Source organism: Lemur catta, chromosome 22 (assembly GCF_020740605.2).
Source record: "Lemur catta isolate mLemCat1 chromosome 22, mLemCat1.pri, whole genome shotgun sequence".
Taxonomy (NCBI): domain Eukaryota; kingdom Metazoa; phylum Chordata; class Mammalia; order Primates; family Lemuridae; genus Lemur; species Lemur catta.
The window spans coordinates 14,976,515-14,993,221 of record NC_059149.1 but is presented as its reverse complement, the minus strand read 5'-3'; the positions used below and the strand labels follow the sequence as shown (position 1 = coordinate 14,993,221).

Sequence of the window (16,707 nt, the reverse complement as noted above, 5' to 3'; positions counted from 1 at the left end):
GCAAGAAAGGATGCAGGCAGGGGTAATTTGTTTCTCATTGTTGATTTATGCTATAGAAATATTCTTGTAGTCAATTACCAAAACACAAAATGCCAGGGAAAAATACAAAAATTTTTGGAAAAGAAGAGCCCATGACAAAGAGGTATGTGGTAAACAGACGAGAATGACAAGTCTTTTGAAACCAGCATCCTGTGGTGTCAACTAGAAAGCGTAGTTCTGACTTGTATGCAGTGTCCTTGGAGCCCGGCCAAATGCACAGTTGGCCCCTGGGCTCGGTTACATCCTTCCTTCCAAAATGTGTTTCCTTAACGCATCTTTGAGGACAGCTCAAGGGGGCAGGTCACTCCAAGGGTGGGCTGGGAAGACAGCCACCATGATCCAAGGAGTCTCCGGGTTGGCTCCTCCTGGAAACTTCGGGATCCTGAGCTCATTTGCAAGGGAAACTCGGGGCCCTTTGCGGTTGCAAAATTAAAAATAAAAAATTGCTTTTCTGCACGGGCATTGCTGAAAAACAAACCCTCTCTGTTTTTAGGGCTTGCCTTGGAAATCTATTAAGGAAATGTGATTCCTGGGACAGGATATAAATTTTCGTACCAGGCTTACAATCATCGACCTCACTGCCCTTCATACTTCATTCATTCATCCGATGAGCACTTATGCTATTTCAGGCCTGGGCCCGGCCCTTGGGAGACAAAGATTCTTGGTTAAGAAGCCCATAGCATGTTGTAGATACTAGTTTGGGCTCTGGAATTAGACAAACATGTATCCAGGTGTCACTATTTATTGACTAAGTGACCCTGGATGAGTTACTTGCTCAAGTCAGGTCTGAAGTGGGGATATTAATTGCATACACCTCATAGGGTCGTGGTGCTGGGTAAAGAGCTGAAGACGGGGTCTGGTTCATGAGTGTTTGATAAATAGAAGCTATCGTTAGTATTGAGATTGTGCCACTCATTCAGGATTATGCACAGAGGTGCTTTGAGCTGCTTCTCTGGTGCCAGAAATTACCTTACAGGGAGTCATCTGAGCTTTCTTCTTGGGGTCTGCCTGGGACCCACAGCATTTACTTGCAAATAGTTTGCTCAGATCAGAGAAAATTAGAAATTGATAGAGCTTGAATAAGACACCAATATTGACCAGCTCAGGGCTCCATCAATCAAACTGTCCAATCCAGACAAACCCTGCTAGGGACACCGCATGCTTGCTCTTTCCATTTCCTCCTCCCCCTCCTCCTCCCCTCTTCTTCCTTTCCTCTTGTCTCCTCTCACCTGCCTTTCCCCTACCCCTCCTCCCCTTCTCCCCTCCCCCTCTCATTTGGCATACCCTTAGCCTCTGCCATGGTCTGAATACTCGTGTCCCACCAAAATTCACAGGTTGAAATCCCAATCCCCAAGGTGTTGGCATGAGGAGGTAGAGCCTTTGGGTGTGATTGGGTCATGGGCATGGAGCCCTCATGAATGGCTTTAGTGCCCTGATAAAAAGGCCAGAGAGGCTGGGTGTGGTGGTTCACACCTGTAATCCTAGCACTCTAGGAGGCCGAGGCGAGAGGATTGCTTGAGTTCAGAAGTTCAAGACCAGCCTGAGCAAGAGTGAGACCCCATTTCTACTAAAAATAGAAAAATTAGCTGGGCATTGTGGCATGTGCCTGTAGTCCCAGCTATTCAGAAGGCTGAGGAAGGAGGATTGCTCAAGTCCAGGAGTTTGAGGTTGCAGTGAGCTATGATGACACCACTGCACTGCACTCTCCCTGGGGCGACAGAGCAAGACTCTGTCTCAAAAAAAAAAAAAAAAAAACAGGCTTGAGAGAGCCCCCTCATCATATGGTAAATCAGTGTTTAACTTTTTGAGGAAACGTTAAAGACACAGAGAACTCTCTGTAGTTTACTAATGAACCATTTGTGTGGGGGGTGGGGTACGAAAGAATGTATCATGACCCTAAAGGGCCATATTCTACAAGTGTTTCAGTTTCGATCCAGATCACTATATAGGTTTGCTTCTTTTAAAGATAAATAAACCCTAAACTGTGTTTCCAGTGATTACGGAGATGATGGTCAAGTCTTCATTTGTAGTTATGGTGGTGTCAAAACCACTCTGGAAGTCGGGGGCGGGGGTGGGGGGGGTGAGGGTGGGTCTTGACTTTCTTGATTTTCTTACTGACCTGTCTTGTGAACTTGAAAATGTTACTTCTCTAAGCCTGATTTTTTTCCAGGTTAGGAAAAAGAAGGAGGGGGATTTGAATTGGTGAATTATTAGGTTCCTTTAAGTTCTAAGAGCTTTCTACAAGATCCGAGCAAATCCTAGATCCACCCCCGACATCTCCCCACACACACACTCTCTATGTTTCACGTACCCACCAGGCTCCAGAAGCAGAGTCAGCACAAGGCCAGTCAACAGCCACAGAGAAGGCTCCAGGGACAAAGAGGTCATATGACCCCCACCGAGTCCCCAAACCGAGGGTTGAGATGTCATCACTTCCCCCATAGACCACACTGCCTATTTGTCTGACCAGCTGGTTGGCCCACCTCAAGTATTTTTAGTCTCGTGAGCACGTAAACTGCTATCATTACATGATTTTGTGATGGGGCATCTTTCTATTTTGTATACAAAATCTGTGATTTACAAAAGAGCCTAATTACAAGATCCTCCGTAGAAACATACTCTGGTGAAAACACTCGCCTCTGGCGTAATTGCATAACAAGGAGATTGCCAGGGAAGAGTCCCTGCAGGAAGGAGCCACTGGGAAGCCCAGCCTCATACTGGTACTCAGAGCCCATCCTAGGCAGGTTCCTTCTCCTCCCACCCTTCCCACCCACCCTCCCTGTAATAGCAAGGACTCTGGCCCAGGAGGCCTCTGTGCTGAGTTTCCTCCCAAATTTATTAAATGTCGATCAAAACCCTATTTTTCACCTAGTAGAAAGCAAACAATCTATTCTCATTTCTTTCTAAGGCCGATGTCTGGCCAGTACATAGGTTAAGTCTTCCTGGGTACCGCATTCCTACACTCCCAGCTGCCTGCTCCTAACCCTGATGCTATGGGAGTATATGGCATTCGGGACTGTGCTTTCTATGGCTGTGCTAGACACCGGGTTTGCACCCACACTGCCCACCCCAGCCTGTTTACACATTGCAAAAGAAACAGGATCTTGTGCAATGAAGTCATCTTCACTACGTCTGTCTTCAGGATTATAAAGTAATTTGTAAAATCTTAGAGACCCTTCCCAGCCTGCCCTCGCTGGAGAGGCAGCCACGAGCTTCACACTTGAGTGTGAGCTGCTCACAGTCAGGCTCGGACCCTGGACCTGGACTTTTAGTCTCAGGGGTCCCGCCGCCACACTGTGGAAACAGGCTGGCCACTTGGACTCTCAGCTTCCTCATCTGTAAGACGAGAGCTAAGCCTAAACCATGCCAGGGGGCCCTGCATTAGGTAACAATAAGTCTGGCTCTGAAACAGCCCCAAGACAGCAATGCCTTAAGGTTGTCTCACACATTAAAAGCTGAAGTGGGTATGATGGCTCCGCGCGATGTCTCGGGGGCTCAGGTCCCTGGCACCTCTGTCACCTCTGCCATGTTTGAGGTTTGCTCTCATCCTCTAGAATTCAGACACACAGCCACAACTGCCTGCCAGGGTGCCTGGGAGAATATGTGAACAGCAACAAACAGCAAGAAGAGGAGAATGAATATCAGGCCCCCCGCCCAGGACTGTCAGCCACAGACCACCCCCCGTTGTACCATTCTGCATCTCTGAGATCATAGTGGAGGGCGGGGCAGGGGATATGACAGTCACAGCAGAGGCAGACACTGCAGGGGTCTCCAGGGACAGTGACTGCAACCGCCACATTTGTGTGTGCAAGATACAAGTTCAAAAGAGAATGTGCGTCATATTATGTAAAGCAGCCTACACCATTAGCTTCTACCACCTACTCCACATTCTGTTAGCACAAGATCACAGTGGAGTTTACTAGTTCATTTCAACACACGTTTGTTGGCACCTACTATGTACCAGGCACCAGAGCTATAAAAATGAGCATAAGCCATCCATGCCTTCCCTCAAGGCACCTGTATGCTAGTGGGACAATAGAACCCAAGTAGAGAAGTTCAATATCGTGCGTAAGTGCTTTGGTGGGGGTGAAATCTGATCGAGGAAAGAAAACCAAAAATCCAAGACAACCATGAGTAACATGGGCAGAAACAACCAGGTCCTAAAATGTGTTCAAGGACAATGACATTCTATGAGTGTTGTTCAGGAAGGAGGAAGATTTGCTTAAGTTAAATATGAAAGAAAGTTCTTTTTCATAGACCTTAAAAGGTGAGTAGAAATGGAGTGGTAGAAGGAGAAAGTGGCAGGTCATCACAAAGATACTGTCTCAACTTTTTAAGAGGAGGCAAAATAGAGATTCTTGTGTCAGAGTTGGAAAAGAAAAAAAAAAAGACCTTCTTGAGTTATACCTGACCTTAGTGCAGAAGGTCAGGTAAACTTCTTTAAATGTCTTTCATGATCCATTTATAAACGTTTTCAACATCGTATTTTATAGCTGCATAATAACTCTGTAAGGAAGGGAAGGAATGAGACAGAGGGAGAGAGAGAACCCAGAGCTCAGAGATGTCACCAACATCTTACTAAGCAGGCCCGAGCACACCTTCCCTAAGAGCAGAGCCCCGGCTCAGGCATTCTAGCCCCACATCGGGCCAGACTACTCTTAAATGGAAAAATTCAGAGTAGAAGGAAGAGATCTCCAAAACCCATAGGAGATTCAGAGCACACAGAAGCCAAGGGGGATTTAAGAAGAGGGTCACCCAACATGGAGACCTGCCTCAAATGGCTTATACCCTGGGCTAGAAGGTTCACATTCTAAAACTGGATCTCCAGGGCACACAATTACATATGCCTCTTAGAGCCATCTTCAAGACGAGGATCCGCAGAAGGAAACATACAAAAACATTGCACACTTGAAGGTTATGCGGTCCCTGGAGAGGATTTCTCTGGGAAGTTACCAGATTCCAACAGAAACTCTAAGACCTCCCAGCTTTGAGGGGATGGACGGTGGAGGCTGCTTGGCAGGAGATGGGACAAGAAGCCTCTTGAAGTCTCTTCCGCCCTGTGATAACATGGGCCCGTGGCCATATTGTTGCCAGGAGGAGTGACCGTACTCACTGTCTCCCAGGCCAGGGGAGAGAGTAGTTCACACACCACTTTCTCTTTAACCCATGAGAAAAAGCAGAATGATGGGTCTGTGGGCAGAAATCCAATTTTATAAGGATTTCAACGGATGCAAATTGTTTCCTGGATAAGGGCTAATGACAGCTAATAGGCCAGTTCTGGGTACCAGGCAGATGACCTAGCAGCAGTTTCCTATTTCTGTTGGCCATAATCACAACTTCCATCAGCTATTTTCAGCCTCCTCCCATATTATTGGCAACGCAGCCACATTTTCACACTCCTACTTCTCCCGAAGGACGTCAGCATGCCTATTTTACAGAGGTCCACAAAAGCATAAGCATTCCCTCACCGGAGTAATGGGAAGCGAACTCAAGTCTGAGCTTGCTACCTTACCCAACTGCTCCAATATATACGCACCATCCAGTGAGGTTTGCTCAAAAGTAAAGGAAATGGAGTTGCTTGAGATTGATGAACTGACAAGCTTCTGAGTAATGGTGAATCACTGCCCGATATTTCACTTAAACCTCAGATAGGGAGCTGGCTCTCGCTGCAGCTCTTTTCGGGTCATAAGAATTCATCAGTGATCGCTCATAGCCCTCAGCCCTGAGCTAAGAGGGAGAGCAGTATCATTGGCAGAGGCCAAGGTCAGCGATGCCCAAGGAGAGAGGCTGTCGTGCATCAGAAAAATGCTTCAGAGGGCAAAGACATCAGCCCCGGTATTGGCAAAACAAGGGGAGGTTAGGGGAGGGAGTTCTGAGAATATGGAAAAGAAAACAAAAATTCTTGCCTGACCACACAGGATTTGAATGCCATAAGGGAGCCCCACAAAAGCCCCGGGGCAGACACTGTCTCCAACTAGCCTGATCCCTATTTTCTTCTCATCATCATGTCATCTCTCTCCTTGGACACTTTCCCCACCTCCAGCCCTGTGTGTGCCTAGAAAACTCCATCTCATCTTTCACGAATCCGCAGGACATGACTTGACTTGGGATTCCTGCCTCTGTTTTCCCAGAGCAGTCCAGTGTGAGTCACAGTTTTCACCACAAAGCACTACAAAGGTTTGTCTTTATCTCATCTCCCCTGGTGGATGGTGATAGTCTCAAAAGCAAAGATGGTTGTTGTTCATCTTTATATTCCTAATTATCAGCATAGTGCTTAATAAATACCTCTTAGATAAGGAGCTGTGAGTGAATAGACAGAGAAAGGAGAGGAAAATGGAGAGACAGGAGGGTGGAAAGAAAAAAGAGGGAAGGTTTAGCTTTCAGCTTAACAAGCTACTTCCTTAAATCAGATGCGATGACACTGGCTGGATTGTACTAGGTAACAGCAAACAGCAACTACATTTAATGCTGCTTTGAATCCTACTGATAAGACTTTACATGTTATGCACTTTACTGACAAGGAAAATAAAAAGACTTGGTAGAAGACGCAAAGAATGGGTCTTAAGATGAGGTGATCTTGTAGGTAATATGCTACCCTGAAACCACAGCTGCCTGCCTGCCTGGAGATGCTCGGTCTTTTGCCTGTCAGTTCCAGGGAATCAGGGAAGAAAGGAACTGAGCCGTTTTGCTCACCACTTTGATCCCCCAGGGGTGCTGAGAGACTCCCCCTGTTGAAGGCTTCTGAGGGATCCTGACAGGTTTCCAAACGCCTCCCTCACTAGTCAGGCCTTCCCAGAGAGATGAAATGAGGCCGTAGGACGGCTGGGAGGACGATACTAAAACGCTCGTGTTAGAGGGAGGCGTGCATAATACTGCAGCCCCTTGTTTTTCTCTGTGTCTGAATCAGTTCGCCTCTTCTCCTCCATCCAGCTGGAACAGGCCTGACACAGAGGCCTGCTCACAAGTCCCGACAGAAACACAGAGGTGCTTCCGCATGACCTTCTGGAGAAACTGAGCTGAATCTTTCTAGCGCTGTGTTGGATGACCATGATGCAAGGGGCCAGCTTGAGAGGAAGTAAGATCGGCTGGGATTCACACATTCCCAGTGGGATTTGTGAGAGGGGGAGCGGGAATTATGAGGGTTAATTTTACGTGTCAACTTGGCTGGGCCATGGGGTGCCCAGATGTTTGGTCAAACATTATTCCAGGTGTTTCCATGAGAATGTGTTGGATGAAATGAACATCTGAATCAGCGAACTTTGAGTAAAGTAGATTGTCCCATCACGTGGGTGGACCTCATCCAGTCAGCTGAAGGCCTGCATAGAACAAAAACACCAGTCTCCCCCAAGCAAGAGAGAATTCTCTAGCAGACTGCCTTCAGATTGCAACTGGAACATTGGCTCTCCTGAATCTCCACCCTGCAGACTTTGGACTTGACAGCCTCCATAATCACATGATACCCTTCCGCCAATCTCATCTCCATCCGTCCTGCAGACACAGAGGAAATAGGCCAGCCAGCACCCAACAGAAGCCATCTGTAGCAGAGGGATTCTCTTCTAAAGAAAAACCTCTAGAGGAACTTCCTTTTTTCATTCAGCAGTCACATTTCCAGGGAAAAAATAAAACCTAGAACCAGAGAGTCCGAGACTCTAGGGACATGGGAATTGAACTTGGAAATGATTGAGTTTCATCCTGCCATTTTCATATGAGAAAACTTGTGTGTGTGTGCTTTAAGTTTCTTTCTGCCAGGCTAGGATGCTCAACTTTGTCTTTTATTTTTAGCTGCAATTTATAAATCAATTTTTTATTTCAAAATATTAATTAAGAGGGTACAAGTGTTTTTGTTACATGGATACTTGGAATAATGCTTCAGTCAGGGCTTTTAGTGTGCCCGTCACCAGAATAGTGTTCACTGTACCCAACAGGTATGTGTTCACCCCTCAGCCGCCTGCCTCCCTCCTCCTTCCTTGGTTTCTCATGTCCTGTATATCACCATGTGCCCATGTGTGCCCATTGTTTAGCTTCCACTTGTTAGTGAGAACATATGGTGTTTGGTTTTCCATTCCTGAGATATTTCACTTAGGATATTGGTCTCCAATTCCATCCAAGTTGCTGAAAACAACATTATTTCATTCTGTTTTATGGCTGAGTAGCGTTCCATGGGGTGTGTGTGTGTGTGTGTGTGTGTGTGTACACACACCACATTTTAATTATCCATTCATGAATTTATGGACATTTAGGTTGATTCCACATCTTTGCAATTGTGAATTGTGCTGCAATAAACATTTGAGTGCAGGTATCTTTCTTATAAAACGACTTCTTTTCCTTTGAGTAGATACCCAGCAGTGGGACTGCTAGACCAAATGGTAGGTCTACATTTATTTCTCAGAGGAATCTCCATACTGGTTTCCATAGAGGTTGTACTAATTGCAGTCCCACCAATAGTGTATAAGTGTTACTTTCTCGCTGCATCCATAGCAGCATCTATTGTTTTCTAACTTTTTAATAATGGCCATTCTGATAGGGTAAGGTGATATCTCATTGTAGTTTTAATTTGCATTTCCCTGATGATTAGTGATGTTCAGCATTTTTTTAGATGTTTCTTGGCCATCTGTCTATCTTCTTCCAAAAAACTTTGTTTTGCCCATTCTTTGATGGGTTTTTGTTTTTGGGGGGGGGTGTTTCTTCATTTGGTTGGTTGGGTTTTTCACTTATTTGTTTAAGTTCTTTGAAGATTCTGGATATTAGTTCTTTGTTGGATGTACAGTTTTTGCATATTTTCTTCCATCCTATAGATTATCTTTTCACTCTGTTGATTATTTCCTTTGCTGTGCAGAAGCTTTTTAATTTAATTAAGTCTCATTTATTTATTTTTGTTGTTGCTATATTTGCCTTTGGGGTCTTAGTCATAAATTCTTTGCCTAGGCTGATGTCTAGAAGAGTTTTTTCTATGTTTTCCTCTAGAATTTTTATGGTTTCATGCCTTACATTTAAGTCTGTTATCCATCTTGAATTAATTTTTGTATATGGCAAGAGATAGGGGTCCTGTTTCATTCTCCTACGTGTGGCTATCCAATATTCCCAGCACCATTTATTGAATAGAGATTCTTTTCCCCAGTGTATAGTGTTGTCTGCTTTGCTGAAGATTAGTTGGTTTTGGTCGGCAGTTTTTATTTCAGGGTTCTCGATTTTGCCTTTTCCCCTTAAGTTAATTGGTTTTATAATTTAGTAAGAAAGAGAAACTTACTTTTCCTTTGGGGGGGGTCAAACTTAAAAAAAACATAACCACAACTGTGAAGTAGTACATGTTTTTTGTTAAGGCCCCCACAAAAGGCAGCACAGCATGAATTATATCTTTGTCAGCGCAGGTTATGAAATTACTCTAGAGAGTCATTTCTATAGAGACTGGCAGTGCACAGACTGTAACTCAATGGAACGCAATTCCACTCCAAGCTCACAGAACGTAATTGAGAGAAGGAAGCAACATAAATTACCTTAGCATTCTTCATGGGTAATGTCTCTGTTTCCCCACAATCTCATTTTGCACACAGAACAAACAAAACAAAATTCAATCTCCCAAATTGTGTGGCTCCATTTGTTTGCTTTCTTTTAAAAATCACCCAGCCCACATCACCCACATCCACGGTCTCTCCCACTGGACAAATTAAGTCCAGTATTGGCAACATGTTTGACCTCCATCCCCAACTTCCAGCCGTTCTTTGTTTCAGATAGATCATTTGTTTAGGGCTATGACAAAAGGGTAAGAATTCAACTTGACCAAGAAAAGACCAGCAAACTTGGCTTCAATTTCACATTCTGGGAAATTTTAGAGCACAACAGCAGATTCCTTTGTTCCTCTTGGCAACAACTTGAGCAAAATGGCTAACAAAAAAAAAGAAAAAAAGTAAGTTCTCTGTGATGACAAGAAAAATGGGGTGTGGGCTGTATAGCTCACTGAGATAGCTACATAATCAAAACATCTCATTTAATCTCTGGTTTCTCCCAACTCAAACAAAAAGCTGCTATCATGATACATGCACACATGACTTCAAGGCTTGCTGGGATAACACAGACAGCAGAAACACAATTACCTGGGTTTGCATAAGGGTCTGATCCAACTTTGCAGCTGACCCCTGAGAAGGGTGATTCCCAATCTAATTACAATATCCAAGACAGTGTGACAACTTGGATAACATCCAGGAGAGTATCAGTTCTCCCTGTGGTTGAGATGTTGGGTGGTCCCACTCCCAGTAGCCAAGTGGACAACAAGCTGTGGGCACCAAGGGAGGACTCTTTAAGGCAGGACTCCAGGCAGTGGGGAGAAGGACAAGGTCAGATCTAGACTTTTATGATGAGCAGAATAGCAAGGTCTTGGCAGGTGCATTATATTGACTCCACAATCAAGGTAAGACTGAGATGCCAGGAACCAAGGCAGGCAACCAACAGCACACCCCAGACATCAAACTTAGAGGTTGCACATTGCTTCTAGCCCTGCCCACCTGAAGGGATGGGATCTGCAAATATGCAGCTTGGGGACTGCATATTTTTGGTCTCCATGATCTCTCATGCAGAGTTTGGGTGGGCTGAGAACAAACACAAACCATGCAGGTGCATCTATGTCTCCTTCCCCTCCTCTGTGAATATAAAAAAGCAAAGCATGAAGCCGGAATTATTTCTGAACTCTTTAGCTAGATCCTGACAGCTTTAGTTTGGAAAATGAGACTTGGGGTATTTATAATCTCTGCCAATTGTAAATTCTGACTGTCTGTGTTGCTCTCTCACTGGGAATTCTTCAGTATTTAGGTTTGCTTATCTTGGGTTTTGTTTTCTGCCAAGTAAACTTGAAGAAAGGGGTCCAGAAATTTGGCCTTTAAGAGAAATTTTTCAGACCAACATCAAGTGGTTTGTTAAGCTGAAGTCTATAAAATGGATCTATAATCAAAAGATATTCCGGTGGATGGTGACAAAGAATAAAGTGTCAACTCCAGCTCAGGAAGGTTGATTCAAGTGCCTCTTAAGATAACGCTAAAAGCAATTTGAATAAGCACTGAAACTTTCTTCTAAAGAGCTGTAAGAGTAGGTGTAAATCCATCGTTTATTTTAATTAGTTGGTTTACACTGCATAGATTCATTCTCCTCTTCCTACTCCCACTCCGGTTGAAATAGATTCAGTCATTTCTGTCTCATAGGAAGGTCACATCCACTCTAAGTGGACAGGGCCTAACGCTAATTCTGGAAGTTACTGTGTAGCAAGACATATCTGCTAAATGTTTTTGGTGTCTTGACAGGGACAGAGTGTAGCAGGTACAGGGTAAAAAAATATATATATATCCCTTTACAACACGAGTTGGTGTATAATTTTAACAGGGACAGAAGTAGAAGTTTCATTCATTATTATTCATTATTTGTTCCAGAAATGTTCATTGAGCGGCTAGCATGTTCCAGGTAAAGAGCTACGTGCTGGAGATACAAAGGCAAAATTCAGTCTTGCCACAATCAGGAAGGCACTGGGGGAGATGTACAGCTAAATAATTAAAACTCCCCAATACTCCTCCTCCCTGAGAGGCAGCCTCTGGGAGGACATCACTAATGGCCTAAAAGGCCAAAAAGGCTTCACGGTGAACATGGTGGTGAAGCTAACTGTGGAAGGCAATTTTTTTTTCTGAAATAAGAGTAGATGTGTTAAGAGGGAAAAGAAATTGTCAGCCATGAGGTCCAGCACAAGCCGAGACCAGCATGTAGCTGGTTAAGATCAAGGATGAACTAAATAGAGCAGGTGACGAAACAAGAGTTCACTCATTGATCCATTTGATGGGGCCACTCTTTGAGGTATGAATGTTCTGCTAATTTGAATTTTCTAATTGATAAATTAACTCTTTGGCTGACAGAGTAGGTCTTGGTTGGCTTTCGTTCTTTGTGTCGATGGATTGTGTTTGTTTGTTTTTTGTTTTTTTGTTTTTTTGTTTTTTTTGAGACAGAGTCTTGCTTTGTTGCCCAGGCTAGAGTGAGTCCCGTGGCGTCAGCCTAGCTCACAGCAACCTCAAACTCCTGGGCTTAAGCAATCCTACTGCCTCGGCCTCCCGGGTAGCTGGGACTACAGGCATGCGCCACCATGCCCGGCTAATTTTTTCTATATATATTTTAGTTGGCCAGATAATTTATTTCTATTGTTTTAGTAGAGACAGGGTCTCGCTCTTGCTCAGGCTGGTCTCGAACTCCTGACCTCGAGCGATCCACCCGCCTCGGCCTCCCAGAGTGCTAGGATTACAGGCGTGAGCCACCACGCCCGGCCTGGATTGTATTTTAATACCAAACTCGATTCATAGACTTAAGGCAAGAAAAAAAGAAAAAAGAAAGAAAGAAACTTGGGGAGATTTCTACTGGGCTCTCTGCACCTGAGCTGTCCCTTCTCTCAGCCCTCATACAGCAGGTGCCACCGCTGCCTGCTGGGTAAAAATGAGCTCACTGGGCGTCTCTGAAACCACAAGCTTTTTAAAATGATCCCCTTCTGGACCCTGTAGGGCCCTGGCATCTGGAGATACCAAATTTTCAACCCTCCTGCGACTATGGCTTTTGAGAGACCATCCCAGGGGGACTTGGCAGGACCAAGCATGGCCGGTGAAATTAAATCAGCCCACAAGTCATGATAATTGCAGTTACAGCTATAGGTATCATTCATTACCAACATGAGCCCCGAGATTTAAATTGAGATATGTGTGTGCACACGCATGCGTGTGTGTGTGTGTGTGTGTGTGTGTGTGTAATCAATATGAGTCATTTCCATTTTGGATCTGTTTTTCATACTTCATTTTTCCAGTCCCTGAGAACCCTAAAAAAAAATCTGGTGTTACATAACCCAGCAGGATGCTAAGATCCTAATCCGTCATTGCTTACACTCGTGTCACACCTCTCTGTTACTTTCTCCCCCGGGGCTCTTGCAGTACGTATTCAGGTGCTAAACATTGACATTATTTTTAAACAAACAACATGTTCCAGAGTCATTTTTATCTTTTTATGTGGGGGATATATAATAGTCACTTTCCACTGCCTCCTGGGAAAATACAAAGTGATGACATGAGATGATTTCAGCTTCGGGTCCTTGAACGTGCCAGGACACGAGGAGGGGCTTGGCTGTGGGTAGAGAGTGATGTGTTCCACCTGGAATTTTCCTCACTCCCCTTTACTCTAAGGAACTGGACAGTGGTCCTGAACTTCTGAATCCCTCCTCCTGGCAACTCCCTTGGGGATGGCCCTTTTTTGAGATTAGGTGCAGGTAGGTAACTTCTACTGGAAAATGGGGCAGAGGCCAAGGTAGAGTGGAAAGGGGGCTGCTGGGATCCACAGTGGAGAGGGTGCCCTGGATTGTAGGATTACATGAGGGTGAGGGACTGATTGACAAGAGGCAACCACCCAAAATAGTGAATCTCATAAACCCATGTCGTGTTCCAACTTTGTCACATCCTGTGCCTCCAAGGTGTGGATCAGACTATAATTTTATCTTAATGTGGCACAAATACAGTGGCTGACTCAGTCCTGTATTTTAGCAAGTTCTGTCCTCCTCCTTTGTAGTCTTTCTAATGGTGCCGCTGCCTCTCCAGCTTCTGAGGCTGGTGTGCGATTTCTAACACCCTTCCCACATGTGGCACCAACGCTTGGACCCTTCACATACAATGTGGCACTGGCAAGATACGAGATCCTCCCCTCAAGTCCAGCAGCCCCAGACTTGGGTCCCAGCTTGGCCACCTACCACCTGTATGACCTCAGGCAAAGTACTCAAATCTCCTTAATCTCATTTTTTTCCCAACAATAACATGGTCTCAACCGAATAGGGGTTTTGTAAGGATTAGGTGAGATCACACTTTTTAAGTTGCTTAGCACAATGCTCCTCATAAAACAGTTCAATATACATGAGCTATTTTTCACATTATTATTGTCCACTAGGGGGTTATGTGGCATCTGCAACAATCAGCCTTTCCTGTTCTGATGTGGTCACTCTGGCAGAGGTAGTGGCTGGGAACACGGGTCTCCATGGATAGGAGCTTCTCTCCCAGGAATGACTCAGGGATCAAATCACCCTGACCGGACCAGCCTTTCCAACATGGAAAAGTGGGAATTAGAAATTTAAGGAGAATAAAAGATGCCAAAGTATATTCTATAGAGAATATTAACTAAAAAGGTGGTTATCATGGAAATGAACAAGCCCAGAGTAAACAGTCAACTGTCACATTGTAATGCTAGGCCTGTGCAGAGATGCTTAGGAGTAGGAGGCATAGAGCACATCATGTGTCACCGAGCTAAATAATTACCTTGCCATGCAGTGGTCAGAACGTATTCTGTCAGCTGCCTATTTAAATAGGACCTAGGAGTGATGTCTTAACACACCAAAACAGACTAGACCAAATCCTGATGCAAACCCTATAGCTATCAAATTCAGAGTGAATTCAAAAACTGGGAAAAGAATGGAGTTGCCCTGCTCTGTGACAGTGATGGTCTTAGGTAACCCAACCTCGCCCTCGGGACCTCAGGACGGTCATGGCTGGTTGAGCTGTGACTACCACAAATTTCACCTGCTCTGAATGTCCACCCCCACTTCCCTTCCCAGGTGTTTCCAGAACATCCTCCATCACCACCAAGAATTCTCACATATCCTGCAAATCAGTCTTGGTGTGGCTTGTCCCCAGGGTGGGCTGCCCAGGCCCAGACTGCAACCTCCTCTCTGGCCCTGGGACATCAGCCCTCCTGTGCAAGTCACTTCAGCATGCAGCTGCTGCTCTTCCTTTAACTCACTGTCCCAGGAGTGGCCCAAGACCCTTCCCTTAACTCCCCACAGTGATCACTCAGACCGGACTGAAATTTTGGACAGGACTTGACCGATGGTGTTGAGGCTACAGAAGAGAGATACAACATAGACATTCATTTGGAAGACAACTGCAACCAGAGGGTCTCAGATCAGCCTTATATGGGGTCCCCTTCCTGCTGAGTTCCCAGTCTGCTGTCATCCCCCAAAGAGAAGCGTGACCCACCCTTCCTTTCCCTTCACCCTCTACCAGAAAGCCACCACGTGGCCCCCTCAACCATACCCTCAGATAAAAACTACCAAGCAGATCACTGCGTCCCTGTGTTAAGACATCGCCTCCGGCTTAGACTTCCTCCCAGTTCGACCCCCACGCAGCGGCTCTCTGCCTTGACACGGGTTTCACCCCAGGGCTCTTTCAGAGCCTTTCAGAAAACAAGGACGTCTCCACCAAAACTAAATTGATGCTTTCACAGAAATGGCTAGCAGCTTTTAGACTGTTTTTCTAGTTTCTATTCATCAGGATTTCAAAATCTTAGCGCTTGGTTTCACCCAGGACACTGTAAAAACAGGAGCTGCTCTATAATTGAAATCACTTAAAGAAAAAAAAAAGGAAGGAAAGAAAAGAAACTTCAAAGGACCCACGTCTCCACTGGCTGTGCTTTCATGATTACCGACCTACGCACGGCCATTTGGCCCGGTGGACGCAAACCCTCTGCACCGAAGCGCCCCGCTCTTTGTTTCTGCCTCTCGCAGAGCCCTCGTCGCAGGCTCTTTGTGCCCTGCGTAATTGCGCTGCCGAGAGCCGATGAGTCACCCTTCGCCACTTCTTTTTTTCTCTTCCTTTCTTTGCGTCAGCTGAAGTTAGTCAATATAATGTGCCACTATAACGCTCAGGATACCATAAAGAAAAGCTTTTATTTTCAGTTTTTGTAAGACTTAGGCTTAGCTGGGCTCAAAAACAAATAATGGGAATGCATCAGTATTTTCCACAAGTTCGAGCATTCTCTAGGCGTTTGCCATGTTTCAAGTCTTTTACAATCAACACAGTTGTTTACGCAATATATGACAAAAGGATTGATAACAATACACGATTAGACGTCTAAAAGTACTTCTAACCCGTAACCTCGTGACGCAACATACCTGACAGGTCTACAGGGAGAACTGCAGACGAGCTCGCTCCAGTTCCAGGTGAGATACTTGGCATCTCTCCCAGCCCCGGCCTCCCACCAGGGTCCCGGTGACTCAGTGTCCATGGAAGCTGGACTCGCGCTAGCAGAGCTCAGAGCCCGGGGAGAAAGAGGAGGGCTTGGAGGGGGGACTCCAGGGCTCCCAGTGTTCTGGACAAAGAGGGAAAAAGGCCTGGAATCAGTTAAGAATTAGGATATGCACAGGAGAGACTAAACATCGGAAGGTATCGAATAAGCTTGTCTCAATCACCTAACTGGAGAATTAGCATTGACCTCTTGAGTCAGCCAGCGGAACCTCGTAGGTCTCTCCCCTTCTTACACAAACATCCGGCAAAGCTTGAGTAACCACTTCCGGGTGCCAGCGGAAGTGGCGATGCCTGACATCCGGCAGCTGTTGCTGGGAGCACCCCCAGGCCTGCAGAGGGCCGATGACTGCGCGATGCGATCGGGGTGCTGTGAGCTAGGTGCGCAGAGCTTGCTGAGAAAACAGGCAAGGCACGCCGGAGCCTGCCCGGATGGCGGAGACCGGAAACTCAATGCCTGATCATTGAGGAAATACCAGGCAATGTCCACCACCAAAACCAGACGCGTTTCTAGCGGTACGCCACTTCCTCGAGCCCAGCTCCCGTTTTACAAGCTCTTTGAGTGAAAATAGAATTTTGGGAATTATATTTGTACCAAAAG

At 45.5% G+C, this 16,707-nt stretch overlaps 1 long non-coding RNA gene across 2 annotated transcripts in view; it reads right to left on the bottom strand.

Annotated features, from left to right (window-relative positions):
- Positions 1–16,348, bottom strand: part of LOC123626409 — a 110,036-nt gene extending 93,688 nt beyond the window's left edge. The window contains exons 1-2 of one of the 2 annotated variants that reach the window (XR_006730846.1): positions 16,297–16,348; positions 15,977–16,173 (exon numbers count right to left, since the gene is read on the bottom strand). This is a non-coding gene — a long non-coding RNA (uncharacterized LOC123626409). Of the gene's footprint in view, positions 1–15,976; positions 16,174–16,273 lie in introns of both variants that reach the window. The other variant, XR_006730845.1, reaches the window with a different exon arrangement.
- Positions 16,349–16,707: the final 359 nt, after the last annotated feature.